The sequence below is a fragment of the Notamacropus eugenii genome, chromosome 3 (assembly GCF_028372415.1).
Source record: "Notamacropus eugenii isolate mMacEug1 chromosome 3, mMacEug1.pri_v2, whole genome shotgun sequence".
Taxonomy (NCBI): Eukaryota; Metazoa; Chordata; class Mammalia; order Diprotodontia; family Macropodidae; genus Notamacropus; species Notamacropus eugenii.
This window is the reverse complement of record NC_092874.1, coordinates 374751800-374772876: the sequence shown is the minus strand read 5'-3', so window position 1 is coordinate 374772876 and position 21077 is coordinate 374751800.

Genomic DNA, 21077 nt, shown 5'->3' with positions numbered 1-21077 from the left:
GGTGGGAAAAGCATTGAAATTATTTTCATGGTAGGTCTTTGAGCAAGTTATTTAACATCTCTAAGCTTTAGTTTTCTTATGTATAAAATTTGGGCATCGAGCTTGGTTGATTGCTACAAAGTCCATTTTAACTCTAACATTCTATCATCAAATTATAAAAAAAAAACTTTTCAAAGCCTTTCAACTTGTGACCTGGTTAAACATCAAATTTTATCTTTAATTGTAGCTTTGCTAATCATATGAAAAAACTGTTATGGTAAGTGTTTGAATGTATGTGGTTCCTGTATAAATTAAAGATACATTTTCCCCCCAAGTTTTGCATTTATAAAACTGGAGTTCAACCTATATTCATTATTTCTTATCAGTATAACTCTGTATGTGAGATATCAGAAAGGTAAGACAATCTTGTATTTGAACCAATATAGTATTAAGTGCCTGCTTTATACAGAGAATTATCAGTTGGGTACTAGACTAAGATAATGTTTTTCCTGTCCTCTGCAGCTTAGAACCCAGTAGGGGATATATCATTTACATAAGTAACTTGAAGATGAAATAGAATATCATAAGCAAATGAGAAGTATTTGAACATAAAAGAGGTACAAAGTGTTATGACTCAGGAGGTTTGAGAAGGGTGAGCTTACCAATCAGAGAAGTGGAAGAATTCCTATGTAAGCTGAACCTTGAAGGTTAGCTAGGGTTTCAACAGGTGAAGATGGTAGGATATGTGTAAGTGAAGAAATAAGCTGATCACAGACACAGGCAAGATAAATCGGCAGAATAGTGAGTTGTCTAGCCAGGCTAGGACACAGGAATTATGAAAAGAATAATATTGCAGTGATAATAGTTTAGGCTACTATTTCATTAAACCTCATCTTTTTATATAAAATATATCTGAAGGAATAACATTCCCCTAGCTGAGGTATCAATATTAAGTGCATACTATGGGAAGGATGTTATGCTAAATTGCAGGGATACAAAAAAAAGGGAACTTAAATTCAAAAAGTGAAGGTAATTTGTAGGTACAAATGAGATATGAAGTAGATGAAAGATAAGAGGATAGAGGTAACCAATCTACAAATGAAGCAACTAAGGCCCAGAGAGTAACGATGCCACTCATTTCAAGGAAGTCAGTGACAGTTTGAATGTGTCTGATCATCTGACTTCTGTGTCAGTATTCTCATTTAGAGGTTAAGCTCCTTGCAGATGGTATTGTTTCCTTCTTTGTAATTGTATCCCCAGTGCCTAGTACAGTGCCTGGCACATAAAGATGTTATAAATGCTTGTTGGTTAATGATTTCCTTTTCTGGGTTGGCCAGAAACCTTTTTTCAAAATACATTTTCCTAAAACGCTAATAGATAGCCAATGTAGGAAAATAGATCTAGTCTAGGAAAAGTGCTTTTAAGGGTACCCTTCAAATTCAAGCATGGGGGTTCCTAACCCTTTTCATGTGTCATGGACGCCTTTGGCAGTCTGGTGAAGCCTGTGGATCCCTGCGCAAAACAGTAATTTAGTCGCAAAAATAAGATAAGACTACAAAGGAAATCAGTTCTATTGCAATAGTTATCAAAAAGATATTTTTTAAGGGGCAGCTAGGTGACACAGTGAGTGGAATACTAGTCCTAGAGTCAGGAGGACCTGAGTTCAACTGTGGCATCAGACGCTTGACACACTTACTAGCTGTGTGACCTTGGGCAAGTCACTTAACCCCAATTGCCTTGCCTTCCCCCCTAGAAAAGAAATATTTTTTAAGTTCATCAACCTCAAGTTAAGAACTGTGTTCTAGCAGGATTTCACTTATATGTATATGGACAGAATATAGGAAGGATCCTTCGAAGAGAATTCATTTCAACAGATATTGATCACTTCCTGTGCTAGGTGCTGCTTAAAATGTCACCCACTCCTTTCTATCCTCAGTTTAGCTGACAAAGATGCAGTTCTGACCATGTCACTTTCCTACTCAATCAATGTCTCTTCATTGCCTCTAAGATAAAATAGCCCCATTTGGTATTTCATATGTTGATATGTGTGTTTTAGTCATAAATATTAATTTTTTGTTCTTGATATAAAAGAAAGGAAATTCACATTAAATTTTGTGCATATAATCAGCTAAGGAAAATGATTCTGATTCTAATTTCTAGACTACTGATTTAAGATGACAGATCACCTGGCTACGACCTCAAACTTGGAAACTGATTTCTGGAATGTTTCACAAGATCCTCCGGAGCTGTTTCTTCCTTTGTAAAATGGGGCAACCATGTTCTCTGAATAAGAGGAAAATTCTCTGAGAGTGAATCAGGTAGTTTAAATACAACTAAGATGTTTAAATGAAATGATCCTTTTTAATAAAGTGTGTCAAGATACTAGGAGAGACCCTGTTTTCCAGGTCTGAGGCCCAGTAAGCAAGCCATTCCCTGAGCTTGGCATAACCATAATCCTTTGCACTCAACCTTCTGGAACTGATAGTCTCTGAGCTTGGGCAAACACCAGCAGGCACGGACATGAAGTCTTGCTGTGAATGGACTTTTTGTCACTAGATAACCTTGCCTCATTTTTCCTGTTGTGTCTTGCTGTTGCTGGTGTGTCTCACTACCGTTGCTACGCTATACTGTTTGACTCTTTGTGTAGCCACAAGTAAATAAATCAAGGTTCAGCCTCATTGCCTCTGATTCCCCCCCACTGGGGGAGAACACCCAGCACATGTGTCTAATTCACCTCCTTGCTTGCAAACCATTTCTCTCACTTGGAAATTAAACTTCTGTTTGATTCCTGACTCTTCTGTCTCTAGCCTGCTCTGTTCAGCTCGCCATCCACAGGTTAGAGGCTACTTTGGTCCAGTTGACAAGTGGTACTTTGAACTATTCAGATAGTTCTAGGTAGAACTACTATTGTCCATGTATACATACATTCATACAATCATACATACATACACATGTGTGTATGAATATATGGTTGATTGTTGTCCTTTGTTCTTGAGGAGGACCAAAATGACATCACTATGATAAAGTGAAGTTTCAACGTGTACAACTATGGCTGCTCAGACCAATACGAGCTCTGAATTCTCTACCACAGTTTGGGCACAGATAATCTGTGTGAACATTTGGGCATCCTGCATTTCTGCTTTTCAATTCTGGTTTGCTCAAAGAGCACAGCACCCTTTCTGATATGGGCACGCCATGCTGAACGGTCCTGTGCCAGTGTCTCCCATGTCCCACAATCAAATCCAAGGTTCTTGAGAGAGATCTTGAGAGTGTCCTTATATTGCTTCTTCTGACCACCAGGTGATCGCCTGCCCCATGTGAGTTCTCCATAAAATAGTCTTTTTGGCAAGCATACATTTTACATTCAAACAACATGGCCAGCCCATAGGAGTTGCACTCCCTGTATATGTGTATATACATACATATGCATATATACACATATACATATATATATATACATATACACACACATGTACATATATATTATATATATTTGACTCAGTATCTTTTAAAAATATGTTGGCTTGTCCTATAAATGAAAGACAGTAATTATCAATGACAAAAGGCATCATTGCATAATTCTGTGTTTGAGCTTTGTAAACACTTTTTATTGTTAATATTACATAGCTGCATTTTCCAACTGGATCTTGCAAAACTGCAGGTGCAAAGTGTAGGTGGAGTCAATTACAACTAAGAGTAATCCAATGCTAAGCAATATAGGGATCATTTACTACATTCCAATGTTATAAACACAGATGTAGAATACAGGAGACATTATAAATGTATAACTATGTCATGTAATACATATGTTCAAAATATCTTTTGATATATCTTTGATATATATTTTTGTATGTTGATGTGAACGTCTGTCATGCCAGTATAAATCACAACTGTAGGAAGAACTGCCTTCTAGTCTTTTATTAATTTGAAAGATTCTATCCATTCTTAAAATTTCAGGAAATTATTGTGATTTGTGATCCAGTCTTTCCAGTATCGTGGAGCCATTGATGCAGGTGTGTCCTGGCTTTCCGATGCAACTTTGATTTTTCCATGACCTTAGAGTTCTGTGTCTTCACTAGGCATTAATCTTTCTAAGAGCTGGAAAGAAACTCATTTAATCCAACTCATCTGACCAATGGTTCTTTCTACTGACACTACTGAGAAGTAGTCATCTTGTTTCTACTTACCCAATTCTTTAGTAAGAGGATACCACCTGTGCCCTGATGGAGTGCATTTCACTTTTGGACCTCTATGATTTTGAGGAAATTTCCCGTTCTCCTCCTCCCCTACCTTCTCTCTGCCTCTTTTACCTGCTAAATCTAGTTCTTCTCTCTGGAGCCAAGCAGAACAATTTTAATCCCTATTTCACCTGTCAGTCCTTCCAGCGTTTAAAATGGTATCATATGCTCCCTGAGCTTTCTTTTCTTTAAACAAAATGTCCTCTCCTTCAACCATTCCTGGTATGGCATGGTCTTCTCTCTTCTCACCTTTCTTCTTGACCCATTCTGGACTCCTCTTCAGCTTGTCTTTTCTTCCTAACATGTGTTGTCTCAAACTAACCATAGGATTCCAGATAGTTTCTGGCCAGGACAAAAATACCATGTGTCTCTTCTCTGCCTTATTCTGAAAGCTTTGCCTTCCATTGAAGCTTACAATGTTAGTGTTGTTTTGGGGAATTTGGGGTTGCTATGTAACACTAATGTTTCACATTGAACTTTCAGTTCACCAAATCTCCAGTCTTTTATATAGCACTTTCAGGTTGGCAAAGTGCTTTACAAATAGTCATTTTATCCTCACGATAGCACCATTAAGTAGGTGCTTTTATTGTTGTTCAGTCATTTCCGGGCATGTCCAACTCTTCCTGATCCCATTTGGGGGTGTTCTTGACAGATACTAGAGTGGCTTACCATTTCCTTCTTCAAAAGTAGGTACTATTAAACCCATTTTATAGATAGGGAAACAGGCTGGAAAGGGTCTGCTCAGAGTCACAGTAAGTGTCTTAGGCTAGATTTGAACTCAGGTCTTGGCTCCAGGTCCAGCATTCCATCCACTGCACCACCTAGCTGGCTCAAAGGAGATAGTTTATAACTCATTCACATCTCATCTTTTGTGATTCTTGACCAATTTTGATCTACTCTGTTAAGTGAGGTGCCATGATGGCATTCTAAGATCCCTTTCAATTCTAAATCTATATATTGGGTGCTCCCAACTGTACACATTGCAACTTATGCATGTCTATATGATTCTCATCCATGTCATCCATAAATGCCCCATAGGAGGGTCCACCTTAGGTGTTGGGGATCTTCTTGTTAGAGAGTTTGAAGTTTACTGGATGGATACTAGAGGAACATATAAACTGTCTATCAATTATTCTTTACTCTTGCTCCATTACTGTTATTTCTCTTTTTTATGGTCATAGAGCTCTCTGATGATATCATTACAGCCATTTCTACTGGTCATGTGCTCAGCACCTTGTTGATGCACATCATGTACTTTTCTGTTGACCTTTAGTTGACCCTTAATTTTAATTATTTGGAGACTTTAGTTTTCCATGACTCACAGTCTTAAGGCATCATCAGGAGAATATTGTTGTTAGCAAAAAAGATGAGTCTTTGTTTCAGGGAGAAGAAACAACTATATTATTTCCCAAGGTCAATCTAGCTTCCTTCTCTTCAATTTTGGGCCTACTTCATCTCTCTTGGGTATCTATCTAAGATACATGAATTTCTAATGAACCAGCTCTATGGGTTGTCCATCCAACTGCATATGATAGTTAAGACAATTGACTTGCGTCATTCCCTTGTTTTCTTCATGTGTGCCTACTTAGGCTAAACTCTTGGATAATCATGGATCTGATTTAGGAGAAGCTGAAATTGACATAGTTGTCATCATTGAACAGTAACATTGAACTACCTCGCTGTGCACAGGGAATTCCTCTATTTGGACTCTATTGTAGGTATCCTCAGTGATAGTAGCAAATGCCATTGGTAAGTATACATTTCTGTTTTATGCCTCAGAGAGTTGTCAAAAACCATCCTTGTAATATTTTTTAGACAGTCTAATATGATTTTAACATACACAAAGGAGACACCATGTTGTGGCATTTTTACAGGATTTTCTCCTACCCAATCAAATGCTTTTTAATAATTAATAATAAGCAAATTGTGGGGCTTGTATTTTCTATACCTTTCAGCCAATTATGTGACCATAAAGACCATGGTCTGCTGTAGATATGGTCTTCTAAAAGCTGAACTATCCCTTTTTTGTATTTGAATCAATAGTTTGTTAAGCATTTACATGGCTCATTTGACTTCAAGAAGCTTAGATTTTATTGAAGTATTAAGGGAGGCAGAACAATATAGTACTCTCAATCTTCAATATATAGAATAGATAGATAGCATATGTGTATGTTGTTCAGTAATGTCAGACTCTTGGTGACTTCATTTGCAGTTTTCTTGGCAAAGACACTGGAGTGGTTTGCTATTTCCTTCTCCAACTTGTCTTACAGATAGTTAAACAGGGTTAATTGACTTCCCAGGGTCCCACAGCTAGTAAGTATCTGAGGCTAGATTTGAATAAAGGTAGATGAATCTTCTTGACTCTGTGGCCTACACTCCATCCTTTTCACTACCTAGCTACCCACATCCTTCCACCGATTAAAAGTTTTAGCCAACATGTTAGAGGTCTTCCTCTTGGTATTTTAACATTCCATGAGTACTGCTATAGCACTCTCTGCCTGTCCATCTGTTATCATTTATACTTGCTACAGGCGGCTAGGTGGTGCAGTGGATAGAGCAGGAGTCAGGAGGACTTGAGTTCAAATCTCATCTCAGACACTTGACACTCACTAGCTGTGTGACCTTGAGCAAGTCGCTTAACCCCAATTGCCTCATCCTGGGTCATCTCCAGTTATCCTGGTGAATATGTGGTCACTGGATTCAGATGACTCTGGAGGAGAAGTGAGGCTGGTGACCTACACAGCCCTCCCTCACTCAAAACAAAGTCAAGTGCAAGTCATGTCATTATTTCTCTGATGGCATGGTCTTCTTTGGCAACGAAGGACGAAAACACACACACACACACACACTTGCTACACTGCCTTCTATTCCAATTAAATGTTCCCTTGATGTGACATTTTATACCACTTCTTGTGAGTCTTCCTTGGCACCATACCATAGCCTGTGAACACTATGTGTTTCTCCGTAGTGCTTTGGTCCATCTATAGTCTCAATTCTTCAGGGGTTGAGGTCTTCCAAGAGTTGCAGTCATATAGAATACTGATGTTAAAAAGTGGAGTTTGGTACTAGAGATTAGCTGGGAGTTGGGAAAGCATTGTAGTTTCCGAAAAAACAGTAGTTCATGTTATTATTATCATCCTCCCATTCAATTCTGAATCAATTCATTATATAATGTCTAAGATATTATGTACTGGCGGAGTAACTTGGTGGGTTATTTCTCTGATTGCACTTAATTTGGGGCAAAAATTATTCTTTGTCATTAGGATGTCTTTTGGTTTTACATCATATTCATTTCTTTTTTCATATTTTATTTAAAAAATTCTGAATATAACAAATGTGAATTGTGAAGCAAAAGGAGAAGATGGCATATGAAAGTGAATTTCTTACATAAAGCCTACTTTTTATCTTCAAATGTATAACAAATTCAACATGCAACTTTCAAAGCTGTCTTGCTTGTTTAAGATTTCGTCTGGCCTTCTTTCTTTCTCTTTTAATTTGAGGGAATCCTCTTTCTACCTCCCTCCTCTCCTATTAAAAAAGAAAAAAAAACCCTTGTAAAACATACATAATTAAGCAAAACAGGTTTCTCTCACTAGCGATGTCCAAAAATTATCTCATTCTTTATCCTGAGACACTTACCTGTCTGTCAGGAAGTAGGTAAAATGCTTCATCATCAGTCCTCTGAAGTTATCAATTTTTTCTAACTATATCCCCCTCATCCCCTTTCCCTACCTATCTAGCCATTCTAAGCTTTATTTACTTTTTCTTACATGGCTTACAGGCAGGTAATGCCCCAGTAAATAGACTGCTGGGCCTGGTATCAGACTCATCTTTCTTAGTTCAAATCTGGCCTCAGGCACTTACTAGCTATGTGACCCTGGGCAAGTCCCTTAACCTTGTTTGCCCCAGTTTCCTCATCTGTATCTATAAATGAGCTGGAGAAGGAAATGTCAAACCACTCCAGTATTTCTGCCAAGAACACCCCAAATGGGATCACGAAGAGTTGGACACAACTGAACAACAATATGTGATTTACTAGATGACTTTTTTGAGTAGTCTGTAAAGTCCTGCAATGAAAGAGACATATCCATTCAATATCTCAGTCCTCAAGGAGCCAGAAGCACTAGAGAACTTGTACCAAAGAGAACTCAAATCCACTTAAGGTCCTCAGCAATCAATTTCCTCACTGGTAAAATGGGGATAATACCTATGGTGCCTACTTCACAATGTTTTCGGGGGATATGTAGCACTTTGCAAGCTCTTTTAAAGGACTATATGAAAGTCAAGTTTTGTTTGTTTTGGTTTTGGTTTTGTTTTTTGGCAAATAGCAATGTGATATGGTGGAAAAAGCACAGGCTTTATAGTCAGAAGAGCTTGGTTCCATTTGGGTCCAGAGAGTAAACCCAGGAGCAATGTATGGGAATTGCAAAGGAGCAAACTGAGGCTTAATGTCAGGGGAAAACATTCCTAATCAGGCTCTCAAAGTGGAGTGTATGGTCTCTCCTTGAAGGTTTTCAAGAAGAGGCTGGATGATAACTTGTTGGGTGTGTTGTAGTAAGGATTTCTTTTAGGAATGGAGACTATATTGTCCACTGATGTCCCTTCAGATTCTGTGATTCCAATCCTTTCTCCCAAATCCTTGTGCATGTGACATTGGACAAATCGTGAATCTCCCTGGGCTCCTTATCTATGTTACAGTTATAAGCATATTCTGTGGTCAGAGGTTTGGGGCACCACACCCTCAATTTCACCACTTAAAGGTCCCTTTTAGCTGTGGGTTCATCATGCAGGTTGGTTTTAAATTTGAGGGGGCAGGAAGTCTAACCTCCAAAAGAAGGGACCAGGCTCATTTGTCTCTTGAATTCTTTATATCCCTAGTCCAGAGCCCTGGAGAAAATAATTTCTTATGTTTAGGTTCAACTCATGTTTAGCACCTTTCCAAAGGGGAAAGTAAAAAGGTACTCAATGGTACTCAATTTAATTAATATTTAATTCATCTCCACAAAAGCAATGCTCAATACTGAGCATTGACAGTTGTCAACTGGACTGAACCAGCCTCTAACCTGTGGATGGCTGGAGCCAAACAGAGTAGGCTAGGAACAGGAGAGTCAGGAATCAAACAGAAGTTTAAGTTCAAAATGAGGGAAAAAGTTTGCAAGCAAGGCCCTGTTCCCAGTTGGGGGGGATCTGAGGCAGTGGGGCTGAACCTCTGAGGTCCCTGGAGGATTCTGCCATCTACTCAGGAGCAGGGGCTTTCTTTAGATGATCCAGGAGTCCACAAATACAAGTTTGTCAGTTGTGGGAGTAGTCAGAAGGACCTCTAAGGGCCCCTAGCTTGAGAAGTACAATTGTGAGAAAACTCCCTTCATCCATCTTTGGATCTAAGTTTCTGGTCAGCATTCTTGGTTAAAGATTTCTTAACAGCACATAGAAATGGTCCAGTTTCCCACTCACAAAGGGCTAGTTTCAAACAGCGCAATAAGGTTTTCTCATAATTTCCATAATTACAGAATTACATTGTCAGGTCACATTAATGTCACATTACAATCAAACTAGAGGGCTCACAATGGACTAATTTTGAGAGGAGAGATTTACATGTCACCAAGGTAACCAGGAAACTTAAACATAAATCATGCAACGCAGTACAACAGTTCTCACCAATGTTGACTAATATCAAGTCTCCTTATATCCTAGTAGACAATTCTCAATACACATTTAATCAGCACATTTTGAGTCCCAGATGTCTCATATATTTATCTGGTCCCTAGATGTCTTTTATTGGACAATAGGCTTTATTCTCAGGACAACTCTAAAGGGGGCTTTGCTTCTATGGTTCCAACTCTAGAGGTTCTTAGATAATTCTAAATTAATATAATTTAGTACAATCACTTAAATTTATTTCTCTAATTTTGAAACTTCAGAGAATTTCGGTTTATGTACCATTTGCTCTTTCTATCCTTGCCTAAATGCTGTACCTGATATAAGAATCTTTTAGAAATTTATGAGGGTCCAAAGCAAAATGAACTCTTCTGCCTTTTGAAATTATCAGAAAAAATTTTAATAATGGGAAAATAATTTCACTTTACCATTTTCCATACAATGTGTGTATGAAATCTTAATCCAATTTTGAGAACTTATTACTAAAATATACTCAAACCTTGAATTTCCATGATAGATAAATTTGGAAGCCAATCATTTAATCCTGTTGCTTTCTCAAAATTTACTATTCCATTTATTTAGAAAATTTTTACATTACATCTTTGTCTTATTACTTGTTCAATCATTTCTCCCTTAGGAGGATATCATCCCTGTATTATAATTTGGACATAAATACAGGTTAAAATTGTAGGTTGTTCATATTTGCATCCTATTATAGTAACTCAGAGATGTTCTAGTACCAATCTATTATTTAATAAGCTTGGTACTGTATTTATAATACTTCTTGATTATAGAAATTTGCTATAAAAGGAAAAAGAGGGATATAGTTATAACAATATCATAACAGGAGGAAAAACTTCTTTAGCTCTGTTTGATTCCAGGCTTGAGTTATATCTGACCTCCAGTCATGTAGTACACAGGGCTAAAAGCAAGGCTCAGGATGAACCAGGTGGGGAAATTTTCTTTTCAGAAAGGAAATAGCACAATGAGGAAATAGAGTCAGGAGAATCCTACCTAGGCAGTGCCAAAGTCATCCACAAAACTTTTCCCAGGCACAGACATCCACCTTTAGCAGTTCCCAGACTGCAGCACATGCCATTTCCTACTATTGTCTTCATTACAATTTAGGCAACCATCCCTGTAATCAAAACTCAAAACAATAGTAAATTACAGTCCCAAGAATTTTTACCTTAAATAGCAAAATCTCACTAACTACAACTTAGGACTTGAATATCCTTCCTGAGTTTTCCTGGACAGTTAACATTTCATTTATCCTTTACTTATAAATTGAAACTATCCATATTCTGGGGCTTCAGACATACAGCCAATACCTAATAGTTGACTTATCATTAATATGTTGAAGCTATATCTTTAAACAACCCTATGTACTCCCATAATAGCCAAGAATTTCAAATGAAAATTTGCTTTTTATATTATCTGTTTAATATCCTTCATTAAATATTTCAGTTTGCAAATATCTATTTTTTATTACATCTTTTTAAAAAGCCAATTCATGCAAAATAGCATCCAGATTGAAAAGATGTTTTTGTCTAACAGCATTTTTGTTGCAATGGTCTCTCAAATTTTATAATACAAGAGAATTTAGAAATGCATTCATAACACAAATGACATCCCATATTTAAAACCTGAAACCAAACTTCAGCTGATATCAGTTCAGTTAATTGCCTTTCCAAAATATCACATGTGAAAATCATTAATCTTATTACCATTGGCATTTTAAACCACTTTAGTTATCAGGTATGAAACAATTATATTCAATTAAAGAAAAAATTTAGTGCTCAGCATATGTCAGTCACTGTATTAAGCACTTTATAACATCATTTTTATCTCATAAACTTAACACTTAACAGATCAGAAAACTGGAGCAAACAGAGATAATTTGCCTAAGATTACATGGCTAATAAATTTCTGTAACCGGAACATAATTCAAGTTTTTCCAGCATTTTTTTTCAATTCCTTTATTTGGAAATTGATCTGGGATTAGAGAGGGTAATAGAAATAAGGTCTCTGACCTAGAAGAGGTCACAGGAGACATTTCATTTAAGCAATTGTTCAAGGAAGAGTTAACAAGAGATTGCTATATGATGCAAACTCTTTTACCTATATTTTTACTTTTTTCACTCTGGGATTACTTCCAAACTATCTTCTTCCCTTCATAACTAGGCCATTAATCTTGCCATTTACTTTTAAAACTTTTATAAAATCTAATCCTTACTTTTCTTTAAAATAAATTCTACAAAGTATTATCCCAAAACTTACTAAGGTATTTCAGAAGGCAGTGAGTTCCTGGAATTACCCGAAGTTTCCCAGGACTTGTCCCCTGCAATCTTTAAATGATTAATCTTCAAATTCCTCAATCTGTTAAAATGTTTTTAGTAGTTCCAAAAACTTTATTTGACTTTACTTCTGTAATTCTGACATAGCCAAAGTTGAAAGGACAAGAAAAAAATGTCTTTCAGGTTTTCTTTTCTTTTCTTTCTTTCTTTTTAATAATCTAATCTCCCTTGGAAAGCCTAAAGTGGGAGTTACTCCTGGTTACTGGGACAATTGCTTCAAATATGGAAGTTCATCAATCTTTCCCAGTGTTCTAAACTCTGGCTATAGCCATTAGAAATTTTTCTAGCTGGCTGCGTTTTAAATATTTCAAGGGAACAGAGTGTAGCTCACAACACAAACATGACACAGATATTTTACGTTTTACAAAGACACAAACAAAATGACAAGACAGATACAAACAGATGGTATTTTTAACAAAACTCAAAGTTACAGTTCGTACAGAGGCACACAATTACAGAGGCATGCAGTTCAACTTTACAGAGGTGTGCAGTTTAAAAAACAGCATTGGCAAGCAGAAGGACAAGAGGTATGCAGTTACAATTTTATAGAAGTGTGCAGTAAACAAAACAAAGCAAACAAAATAGATATCAGAGGCACAAAGAGAGACCAATTAACAGAGCCATGCAGTTTAAGGAAGGATATCCTTATCAGAGTGATTTGAGAGGGACTGGGTCACTATCTTCCATTTAGGAATAGTAGCCATGCTACAGGGTTGAAGAAAAAGGTGACCCCCTTTACCTACTCCTCTGTGGAGTTTCAAATAGCTTGATCTATAGATAGAAGGAGAAGAACAAAACTGAGGGTGGGTCACTCATTTTTCAAAGATCAACTGAGCCGATAGTTTTTCCTGCTCAACCCCCAAGAAAGGGATAACTTTTTTACCCCAATGTGCCCAGGTCATTTAGTGCTTTGTTGTTTCTATGAGAGTCATTGGAGTTCTATACTCAATCCAGCCTTGGTTCCATATAAAACAAGAGGGTTGAACTAAATGACCTTCAAGGTCCCTTCCAACTCTAGCTCTCTAATCTTGCTGCCACCATCTCTCCTTTTCACAAACTCAGAAAATGTATGTCTACACTCATACCTATGTTTCCTTGCATAACACTCATACTTCAGCCCTTTGAAATCTGGTTTTCAACATCACCACTCAATTGAGGTTGCTCTCTTAGATTTCCTAAATATTGATGGCCTTATTGCCATCTCCAACCTTCTTAAACTTTAGCATTTGATACATTTGATACTGACAATGCTCTTGTCCCAGATACTTTTCTTTTCTCTTCACTTTTGTGATATTACTTTCTCCTGACTCTTCTACTTGCCAGATATCTCCCAAATATAGATGCCTTACAAAGCTCTACTCTGGGTTCTCTCTCTCCCTCTCTCCTTCTCTCCCTCTCTCCTTCTCTCCCTCTCTCCCTCTCCCTCTCCCTCTCCCTCTCCCTCTCCCTCTCCCTCTCCCTCTCTCTCTCTCTCTCTCTCTCTCTCCAATCTCTCAGGTATATTATCAATTTCCATAAGTTCAATTATTGCTATTGTGATATTTTAAGTATTTCAAATGGATAATTATTTGTAAAGGGTTCTGCACATTTTAAAATGCTATATAAATATTAGCCATTACTACTGCTGCTGCTACCACTACTAATGTTTCTGGAAGAAGCTGACAAAGGAGGGGGACATATGTTACTTTGTCCCCCAAGAGCTCACTTTAATATCACTCTAATTTCTCTTCCTTAAGAAAAAAAAATAATATAAAGGATTAAAGGGTGCCAGTTTTGGCCCAGTTCCCTGTATACACACCCTGCCAGTTATCCCCAATGAACTAAATGTTTGTCTTTGATGCTGGTCACAGGAATAGACACAATTATTTGTTTCAGGGTCTTACTCCCCTATGCTTCCTGTTACCTGAAATTCCTGTAATAGGGACAACACTTTTCATTTCATACATAAAAGTACTGAAAGAAAACTCCTGCCCAAGGAAATATGTCACCTGAAATTTATTCAAACTGAAGTGTTATGAGTCTATCCATATGTGCTAAAGATCTATTTTGTCAGCAAGAGGTAATTCTGCCACTCAGATGGCACACCTGCCTAGTAAGCCCAGGGAATTCCCAGAGAAGTTAAGTGATTTGCCAAAAGTCACAAATAGCTATTAAATGTTAGAGATGAGACTTAAGCTCATTATCTTCCTGACTCCAACTCTAGCTTCTATATATGATGTCACTCTAATAGAATCGATTACAAAGAAGCAACAAAAAAATGCTTGATTGATAATAGATTCTTTTCTCTTTTTGACAAGGGGTAAAGGATTGGAAAATTGGAGAGCCTGAGCATCTGAAACCAGGAAGAAACTGCCAATGAGGCTGAAAAAATCCTGGAAATATGAGACCATGAGATCCAAAGAAAAATCTTATTGTCTTCACAGTTTTGCTGAATATTGGCCCTCACTCTGCCAGATAAATAGTATGTATGGAGACTTATAGAACATTTATATCCACATGTATGTGTGATACTTAGCAGAGTCACTGTTACTAAGCTGAATGTGAGAAAACAGCACTCACTCATTTAAGGATTTTTGCTGTTTTTAAACCCTAGACAACTTTCCTATAAAAGATGTTTGTTTCTAGGAGCTTTTCATCCAAGGGTCCCTGCGATAGCTTTCAAGACATATTGGAAAAATGTCTGAAATGATCCCCTCATGGTCTAGAATTCTGGGATTCTTTTCTCATAAAATGCAATGACTACCTGAATAAAGGTACTTTGTAAAATCATCCAACAGAAGTTTGCCTCATAATCTATATAGTGTGGCATATACAAGAATGTGTAAGACAGTCTTGGCTGTATAGGAGTTTGCACACTAACAGGTAAAGAATAAGATATGTAAACCAATAACTATGGTACAAGATATGATGGTATGAGAGCTATAAGTGTTACTCATGATAGGTGCTTTAAAGCATCGAGCATAGTCATGGAAGGCCTTTGAGAAGATGACATTGAGCTGGACCTTGAAAATTGGGTGATATTTTACTTGGTAAGGGTGAAGACAGAAACATTATAATTAACTAGAACAGTATAAGCATAGATTCAGAGGTAAAAAAGCATGAAGTATGCATGGAGAATAGTGAGTACAGCATTTTATCTGGAGATAAGATTGTGTATGGGAGCATACAAAGCTGGAAGGATAGAAAGGGATAAATAGGAATGAGAGGTTTTAACCCTGGGATCTGTGATTTTGCTATATAATTGGTTTCCTTTGTAATGCCATGCATTTTTTTTTATGTGTTTAAAATATAATTCTGAGTAGAGGTCCATAGGCTCCACCAGACTGCCAAAAGAGGGGTTTATGATTCAAAAAAAGCTTAGGACCCCTGAGGGGCATGATTGTCTTGAGCAGTGAAGTTTTGCCTTTATCCTTTAGGATTTAGAAGTTACTGAAGGCTTTTGATCATGTGAGTAAAATGAACAAAGTGGTATTTTTAATTGAATTCAACAAATATTTGATTATCTCCAGATTCCCTTCCCACAGCGGTCTGAGGCATGCACAGATCAGCCTCCACTCAAAACCATAGCCAGCAAACGCCTACTAATGTGTTTCTTTTTGCTGGTTTGAGCAAATGAAAAAGAACATGATAGTTTGAAATAAAAGATGAATTTTACCAAAAAGGATAGCAAATTAAGTGTCAAAAAAGATCCTTCTGTGCTTGCAAGGTATAGTGGGGAGAGGGAAGTAAATTACACCCTGCCACCAGTCAGGGAGTATGTACATGAAGAGTCACCTATGCAGGGAACAGAGCACATATACACAAATAGAGAACACATATGATCAAAACAACCCACATCTTCAATGGTACAGAGCCCCTGCTATCCTCTGGGGACATCATCCTCTTCTTTACTAGACACTGAGGCTTTCTTCTTTGCCAGACATTGCACTGTGTCTTCTGGGAGGTGAGGTGGGTGGGTTGCTACTGATCTCTAGATTCAGTGATTAATGAGCTTCTCGCTGTCAACTACTGGTCTTCAACCACTTGGGACCCTCTACAGTCCTCTGCTGTCAGCTGTATGCCCTCTCCGCCATCTAAGATTGTAAACCTCTCTTGAGAGAAACTTCTGGGAAGACTGGAAAGCAGTATGGCAAAAACTAGGTATAGACCAACATTTTATACCATATACCAAGATAAAAAAGGGTGATACCAAAAACAAATTAGGAAAGCAAGGAATAGTTTACCTATCAGATCTACGGAGAAGGGAAGAACTTATGACCAAACAAGAGATAGAGAGCATTATAAGATGTAAAATGGATAATTACGATTATATTAAATTAAAAAGGGTTTGTACAAACAAAACCAAGGCAATCAGGATTAGAAGGAAAGCAGAAAGATGGGGAAAATGTTTTATAGCCAGTGTCTCTGATAGAGGTCTCATCCCTCAAATATATAGAGAACTGTGTCAAACTTATGAGAATATAAGTCGTTCCCCAGTTGATAAAAGGTCAAAGGATATGAACAGGCAGTTTTCAGACAAAGAAATCAAAGCTATTTGTAGTCATATGAAAAATGCTTTAAATCACAATTGATTAGAGAAATTAAATTAACAAAACAACTCTGAGGTACCACCTCACACTTATCAGGTTAGCTAATATGACAGAAAAGGATAATGATTGATGTTGGAAGGGATGTGGGAAAACTGAGACATTAATGCACTATTGGTAGAGTTGTGAACTGATCTAAACATTTTGGAGAGCAATTTGGAACTATGCCCAAAGAGTTAGAATTGCAAATTGAGGGGATATTCATCAATTGGAGAATGGCAAACAGGGTGTGGGATATGATTGTGATGGAATATTATTGTTCTATAAGAAATGACAAGTGAGATGATTTCAGGAGAATCTGAAAAGACTTACATGAACTGATGCAAAGTGAAATGAACAGAACCAGGAGAATGTTGTACACAGTAACAGTATAATTGTACGAAGAAAAATTGTGAATGACTTAGCTATTATCAGCAACACAATGATCTAAGACAATTCCAAAGGACTAATGATGAAGCATACTATCTACCTCCAGAGAAAGAATTGATTTTGTTTGAATATAGACTAAAGCATATTATTTTTTACTTTCATTCTTTTTCTTTTCTTTGAGTTTTCTTGTAAAAATGACTTAATATGGAAATGTTTTGCATGATTGTACACGCATAACCTATATCTGATTGCTAACTGTCTTAGAGAGTAGGGAAGAGGAGAATGAGAATGAGACAGAGGAACAGAATTTAGAACTGAAAACAAAAAAAGTTAAAAAATTGTTTTAAAGTGTAATTGGGAACATATATATATGTATATGTAAATATATATATGTGTATATATATATATAGGAAAGTATGGAACATTATATGTAATAACAGATTTTTTCAATGTGTTGATATGTTTTTTTTAATTTTTTAATTTCTTTTTTTTTTTAATTTATTTAACTTTTAACATTCATTTTCACAAAATTTTGGGTTCCACATTTACTCCCCTTTTGTCCCCTCCCCCCACCCCAAAACACCGAGCGTTCTAATTGCCCCTGTCTCCCAATCTGCCCTCCCTCCCTCCCCACCCCTTCCCTTTGGAAGGCAAGCAATTCAATATAGGCCAGATCTGTGTAGTTTTGCAAATGACTTCCATAATAGTAGTGTTGTGCAAGAACTAATTATATTTCCCTCCATCCTATCCTGTCCCCCATTACTTCTGTTCTCTCTTTTGATCCTGACCCTCCCCATGAGTGTTGACCTCAAATTGCTCCCTCCTCCCCATGCCCTCCCTTCCATCATCCCCCCCACCCTGCTTATCCCCTTAACCCCCACTTTCCTGTATTGTAAGAGAGGTTTTCATACCAAAATGACTGTGCATTTTATTCCTTCCTTTAGTGGAATGTGATGGGAGTAAACTTCATGTTTTTCTCTCACCTCCCCTCTTTTTCCCTTCACTAAAAAGTCTTTTGCTTGCCTCTTTTATGAGAGATAATTTGCCCCATTCCATTTTTCCCTTTCTCCTCCCAATATATTTCTCTCTTACTGCTTGATTTCATTTTTTAAAGATATGATCCCATCCTCTTCAATTCACTCTGTGCACTCTGTCTCTATGTGTGTGTGCTTGCGCATGTGCATGTGTGTGTGTGTGTAATCCCACCCAGTACCCAGATATTGAATAGTTTCAAGAGTTACAAATATTATCTTTCCATGAAGGAATGTAAACAGTTCAACTTTAGTAAAGTCCCTTATGACTTCTCTTTGCTATTTACTTTTTCATGCTTCTCTTCATTCTTGTGTTTGAAAGTCAAATTTTCTTTTCAGCTCTGGTCTTTTCATCAAGAATGCTTGAAAGTCCTCTATTTCATTGAAAGACCAATTTTTCCCCTGAAGTATTATACTCAGTTTTGCTGGGTAGGTGAGTCTTGGTTTTAGTTCTAGTTCCTTTGACTTCTGGAATATCCTATTCCACGCCCTTCGATCCCTTAATGTAGAAGCTGCTAGATCTTGTGTTATCCTGATTGTATTTCCACAATACTTGAATTGTTTCTTTCTAGCTGCTTGCAATATTTTTCCCTTGACCTGGGAACTCTGGAATTTGGCCACAATGTTCCTAGGAGTTTCTCTTTTTGGATCTCTTTCAGGCGGTGATCTGTGGATTCCTTGAATATTTATTTTGCCCTCTGGTTTTAGAATCTCAGGGCAGTTTTCCTTGATAATTTCATGAAAGATGATGTCTAGGCTCTTTTTTTGATCATGGCTTTCAGGTAGGCCCATAATTTTTAAATTGTCTCTCCTGGATCTATTCTCCAGGTCAGTTGTTTTTCCAATGAGATATTTCACATTATCTTCCATTTTTTCATTCTTTTGGTTTTGTTTTGTGATTTCTTGGTTTCTCATAAAGTCATTAGCCTCCATCTGTGCCATTCTAATTTTGAAAGAATTATTTTCTTCAGTGAGCTTTTGAATCTCCTCTTCCATCTGGCTAATTCTGCTTTTGAAAGCATTCTTCTCCTCAGTGGCTTTTTGAACCTCTTTTGCCAATTGAGTTAGGCTAGTTTTCAAGGTGTTATTTTCTTCAGCATTTTTTTGGGTCTCCTTTAGCAGGGAGCTGATCTGCTGTTCATGCTTTGACAGCATGTCTCTCATTTCTCTTCCCAGCTTTTCTTCCACCTCTCTAACTTGATTTTATATGAGCCCTTCTATGGCCTGAGCCCATTGAGTGGGCTGGGATATAGAGGCCTTGACTTCTTTGTCTTTGCCTGATGGTAAGCATTGTTCTTCCTCATCAGAAGGGAAGGGAGGAGATGCCTGTTCCCCAAGAAAGTAACCTTCTATAGTCTTATTTCTTTTCCCTTTTCTGGGCATTTTCCCAGCCAGTGATTTGACTTCTGAATATTCTCTTCACACCCACTTCGCCTCCGGATCCTCCCAGCCAACGCTTGGGGTTTGAGATTCAAATGCTGCTTTCCAGCCTCAGGGCTTTTGGCGGGGGCAGGGCTGCTATTCAGTGTGTGATTAAGTTCAGGTGCTCAGGTTGGGGCAGGGCCGCCTCTCAGGCTCAGTTCCCTCAAGGGGTTTATGCAGAGACCTTCAACAATGGATCCAAGCTCCTGCCTGCTTGGGGAGCCCCGGTCTGCTCCCGTCTCCGCCGTTGCCTCCCGAGGGGCCCGAGTTATGGGGGCACCCCACTCCCCTCTCGACCCGCCAAAGAGACCCTCTCACCAACCCCCGTCACCTGCGGGTGGAGGGACCCGCATGGCCGCTGGAGATCCCGTCCCTGAAGCCTGCTCGGATCTTTTTCTCTCGGTGCTGCGGCCGTGGCAGGGCTGTACTCAGCTCCCAGTCCCGGCGCCCAGTCCGCGGCGCGAAGGACCTTTTGTGAGAGGTTTGCAGGTCTCTCTGGAACAGAAATCTCCCTCGCTCCAATGTTCTGTGGCCTCTGGGTGCAGAATTCGCCATGAGTTACTTTTCTGTAGATGTTCTATGGGTTGTGGGTTCGGAGCTATGTGTATGTGCGTCTTTCTACTCTGCCATCTTGGCTCCGCCCATGTTGATATGTTTTGATAAAAAGTCCTCTTCTTTTTAAAAAATATTATTTGTTATAAAGGATGGGTTAAAAGAGAGAGAGGGAAACCTAGTCTATGAAAGAAAATATATCAATAAAAATCTTTTTTTAAAAAGAACTATTGAGTACATGGTTTCAAAATTCCGTTATCATCATCAGCAACATAATTATTGATCAGCTTCTCTGTGTAAGGCTCTGTGTGGGACATATTGGACAAGGGAGAGATAATGTAATCAGATGTGAAGTAAGCAGGAAGAGAAATTAAGAACATCTGCCCAGAAAGCATGGTGGAAATTGGGGAAGCACATAAGAAATTGGGGCTTTGGGGTACTCAGAACCAAGAACTTTGTTTTGCCACATATTAGTGTTTAGGCATGTGCAATGAAGATTAGAATGCATACTTTCTCAAGTAACATTGATTCTATATATTGGAAAATTAGCAATACAGCATAACAAATTGTAAAGTGTAGATTTGCCCATAAAAATAAAACCAACTTCAGCATTCATATCAATTTGATGAAGAAAAATATTCATATTAATACTGTACTCTGTGTTCAGGCACCAATCTGCCAGGAACAGTTTTTAAAATTATAATTAAATCTACAACCAAGTCATTTCTAGCTTGGAGAGAAAAATATATCCCAAACTGGTATAGATCATTGTCCTCTGACATGATTTAAAAGAAGTCTTAAAAATATACTTCTACAATATGCATATCAAACAAATGTATATGATTAGGGCATAAATTTTATTGACTCTTTTAATTTTATTTTTAA